The 4,581-nt window shown below is 43.7% G+C and overlaps 1 long non-coding RNA gene and 1 other non-coding gene across 2 annotated transcripts; one reads left to right on the top strand and one right to left on the bottom strand.

Annotated features, from left to right (window-relative positions):
• Positions 1 to 357: 357 nt before the first annotated feature.
• LOC147943260 (uncharacterized) lies at positions 358 to 1,867 on the top strand. The gene is made up of 2 exons (XR_015558243.1): positions 358 to 463; positions 547 to 1,867. It is a non-coding gene; the product is annotated as an uncharacterized LOC147943260 (long non-coding RNA).
• A 1,525-nt stretch (positions 1,868 to 3,392) lies between these two features.
• Positions 3,393 to 3,499, bottom strand: LOC147943259 (small nucleolar RNA R71). The gene has a single exon (XR_015558662.1). It is a non-coding gene; the product is annotated as a small nucleolar RNA R71 (small nucleolar RNA).
• Positions 3,500 to 4,581: the final 1,082 nt, after the last annotated feature.

The following is a 4,581-nucleotide window of genomic DNA, read 5'->3' as shown; positions in this document are numbered from 1 at the left end:
GGTTTATGACATCCTAATGTGTGACTTGGGTGGGTTTATATATTAAAACGTTTCCGTATACATTTTTGTTTATTATTACTAACAGTTTTGGCTGAGAATAATCTCTACGGTGATGGGGTTCACGTCATGCACACCTCTAAAAAAACTGTGTTTCTAATTATATTGGGAATCTTTTGTGTGTTCTTCTATATGTCATTGATCTGATCCGCCGTTGTTCCGGCGAGTCTCATGTGACTTACATTATCCTTTCTTAACAACCTCAATAACTGTTTTAATACTCTTTTAGATTTTGTAACTACTCAATTCTCCTACCGACCCTTTTAATGGCTCCCACGTTTCACTCTAATCATTCTAAGTACCATTTCCTTTTTCATCTGTTTCTCTGATACTCATGAAATTTAAGGAACTACTCATGGAAGCTTCACAGCAACATAGTAACAAGAGACATGACTTAGAGGAAGGAGTAAGTACCTATGTTCCTAAAAAAAAAAGACTCAAAACTCTTTATTTCAACTGTTACTTATATGATTTTGTATGTTTATGCAGGTAATGCATCTTAAAGAGAGACTAGAGGAAGAAGAAGCAATAAAGAGAACTCTAAAGGCTTCTTTCGATGGCTCTGTTGTGTCTCTTCCAAGTATGTCCTCATTGTTTCTTCCACCTCAGGTAAAACCAATACTCATACCTCACATATATAATACTAACTATTTCTTAATAGTAATACTAACTATTTCCTAATGATCAAACAATTAAAGTGTTTGCTGTCTAATAGCTTTCCGAGCTTATACAAGAATTAGCCGTCGTGGAGGCAGAGATTTATGTCTAGACCGAAAAATCGAGGAGCTAAAGCTTAAACTATATTACGAACAGAGTGATATGTCTGTATTTTGCATCTCCTTAGCCTGTATTTGTCATGCCTTTAGCTAGGACAACTAGTTGTTTTGCATCATTTTAGAACCTCTTTCGTACATTTTGCATGTTTAGGAAGTTTCTGCATCATTCTTGCATACATTGCGCATTTCGGAGTTTTTCAGGTGTTTAGGAGACGTTGGAAGCGCACACAATCGAGCTGCTCCTCACTTACACAATCGAGCGCTCCTCACTTCCTAAACCGAGCCCTCCTCACTTCCTAAACCGAGCCATGCTCCTCACTCCCTCAACCGAGCCATGCTCCGCACTTCCTAAACCGAGCCCTCCTCACTTCCTAAACCGAGCCATGCTCCTCACTCCCTAAACCGAGCCCTCCTCACTCCCTCAACCGAGCCCTCCTCACTTCCACATTCGAGCGCTCCTCACTTCTACAACCGAGCCATGCTCCTCACTTCCACAATCGGGCTACTCCTCGCTTCCACAATCGAGCCATCACTCGAGCCACCGGTCTAGGGATTCAGCTTTTGACGTCTTCATGAAAGTTGTAGAGAATTGAGTCATCTTTCCAATGCCGTTTATTTCAAGCCAATCGGAGGTGTGGTTCAAGAGTTATCATCGTTTTAGTGGATACGTATACACCCAGCTCGAGCCACTTTCACAGACCATGCTCGAGCCATTTTCACTCACACCACTGGAGCCACTCCTACTCATTCCACTCGACCTCACTCTAGGGAGAGACGACACACGACTCGACCGCACATGTCAGGAAGACGTTCCATCTTATGCGCTTCAGGAGATTCCCAAACCGACGCTTCACCTTGTCGTTTTAAGTTTTAGGGATTTACATGTTTTTTACTATACATTTTGTTAAGTCTTGTTTTGGATATCTTAGTTTTGATCTCGTTCTGTTCTTAAGGTTTACCTAGCCTCCAAAAAACGTTCGGAGACTTGTATTTCCGATATCTTTGAGATTATTGAGATTTTGCATTTGATTCCTTTTACAAAGTTGTTCACCTTATTTTTATCCACCTAATGATGCTTGATTCAATGATTTATGTGTTTGCATGCTTGATGATGAATTTCGGATCTGAGTAGTGCAGTAGTTCTTGAGGATGGGATAGATTAGGTGGAGGATCTTAGGATGTAGAGTGTTTAAGCTTTGATTGTATGACTCCCTTCTGGACTAGAATTAGAAATACTAGTTTCTCTCTGATCAATTGGAACTAGGTTTTAGACATCTCCGCACCCAAAAGGTGTTCGATGAAATGTCTGACCAACTAGTGCCAGAGACTTACGTTCCTAGCCTAAGAGATTAGTTGTCTAGGATGTTTGTTGACGTGAATGAACTTGTTTTTCATGCCATGCTTGATCATGTTTCTCTAGCGAGAGCTAGGTTTGGAAGTGGTTGAGTTTGAGTAGCTTTTGTCAAGAGATTGGATTAGCTAAGAAGTGATGCTCATTATTTAGGGATGGTTTGCTTGTGACATGTTAAACACGCTATAGACTAGGATACTCCACCGACATCAATTACTCACATCCTTAGGACTTCTTTCTTTCTGATTTTTATTACATTCCCGGAACTGTTTCGTTTGTTCATGCTTAGAATCGTTCTCAGTTTCTCTCATTCTTGCTTGCTTCTTGTCATACATTTTCGTTTCTGTTTCTGTAATTCATTTCATTTTGTATTTTGACCATTCTAGGATTGTTAGAAAAACTCTCTCTTGAATTGGCTTAACTTGTGATTGCTTGATTGCATCTTGAGTGACTAGCATCATCCCATTTGGATTGACACCTTAAGTATTACAACGCATAAGGTTAATTGAACCTACTAGGAGAAACAAAAATCTTAGTATCAATTTGGCGCCGTTGCCATTTGGGAATCGTTTTGTTACATTTAGGATTTCAAGTTTTGCAAGATTAAGTTCTGTTACACAATCAATCTGAGTACTAACTTGTTTTGGTTGTCTGCTTGTTTGCTTTGCATCTCAGATACCTGTTGATTGCAACCTTGCATGCACACCAGATCAAGAGGGCATCAAAATCTCGTTCCTGTTATTGACGAAATCAATCGGTTGCAACGCCCACGACAGGCTCGTCAACCCACTGATCATCCCGCACAAGTCACTATGGAACAACAGCATGAACCACATCAGGGACCGCGAAACATTGGTGCTGGGGATGCCCCGAACACTCATACTCAGCGTGCTGGAATCGTCCCTCCCGCAGTGCCGAACAACAACTTTGAGATCAAAAGTGGTCTGATCACCATGATCCAAGGAAACAAGTTTCACGGGTTGCCTATGGAGGATCCACTCGACCACTTGGACGAGTTCGACCGTCTTTGTGGTCTCACCAAGATCAACGGCGTGAGTGAGGACGGTTACAAGTTGCGCCTCTTCCCATTCTCCCTGGGAGACAAGGCTCATCAATGGGAGAAAAACCTTCCCAAGGGATCAATCACCACCTGGGATGGCTGCAAGAAGGCATTCTTGGCCAAGTTTTTCTCCAACTCTCGAACAGCACGTCTCAGGAATGAGATTTCCAGCTTCACTCAGAAGAGCTCATAATCATTCTATGAAGCATGGGAGCGTTTCAAGGGTTACCACAGCCAGTGCCCACACCATGGTTTCAGCAACGAGTCATTACTGAGTACTCTCTACCGTGGTGTCCTTCCCAAAATACGTATGCTGCTTGACACCGCTTCTAACGGTAACTTCCTGAACAAGGACGTCGATGAAGGTTGGCAACTGGTGGAGAATCTCGCTCAGTCCGACGGCAACTACAACGAGGATTATAACCGCACATTTCGCGGCGACGCTGGGTCTGAAGAGAAGTACAAAAAGGACCTCAAGAATGTAAATGAGAAGCTTGACCGTATCTTGCTGAGCCAGCAGAGGAGCGTCCACTTCGTCTCTGAGGACGACCCTTTCCAAGTTCCAGATGGGGAGGGTGAGCAGAGTGAAGAGATCAGCTATGTTCAGAATCAGGGTGGCTACAACAAAGGTTACAACCCCTACAAGACGAATCCCAATTTGTCTTACCGAAGTACCAATGTTGCTAATCCACAAGATCAGGTGTACCCTCCTCAACAACAACAGCAAGGGCAATAAAAACCTTTTGTGCCTTACAATCCGGGATTCGCTCCAAAACAACAGTTCCAGCAGGGTTACCAAGCTCCCTCGGGACCACCGCCAGGATTCCGCCCTCAACCAGTTCAGCCTACACCAACCCCAGATCAAGAACTGAAGCAGATGATGCAACAAATTCTTCAGGGGCAAGCTAGCGGTTCCATGGATACTGCGAAGAAGTTCGCTGACCTAAGTCAGAGGATGGAATGTTCCTACAATGATCTGAACGTCAAATTCGAAACTCTGAATTCGAAGATAAGGTACATGGAGGGCCAATCGGCTTCTACTTCTGCACCAAAGCCTGGCCAATTCCCAGGTAAAGCTGTTCAGAACCCCAAGGAGTTTGCCAATGCCATTACGCTGAGAAGTGGGAAAACATTGCCTCCCAGGCAAGGAGTTCCAGACGTCACTGAGGACAGTGCGGAATTAGATGGGGAGGATTTTGGTCAGGATGACACTCAGATGGAGAACCCCGTCGAGGCAGTCAAAGATCCAATCGAGCCAGTGAAGCAATCCGAGCCTGAAGCTGTTAAGGAGCCTGCTGTTCCTGAAGACAGACCTGCGAGGTTCATCCCTCCACCGT

The sequence above is a fragment of the Camelina sativa genome, chromosome 5, assembly GCF_030686135.1.
Source record: "Camelina sativa cultivar CO46 ecotype springtype chromosome 5, ASM3068613v1".
NCBI lineage: Eukaryota > Viridiplantae > Streptophyta > Magnoliopsida > Brassicales > Brassicaceae > Camelina > Camelina sativa.
The sequence above is the reverse complement of the archived record's forward strand: the minus strand, read 5'-3'. Positions and strand labels throughout refer to the sequence as shown.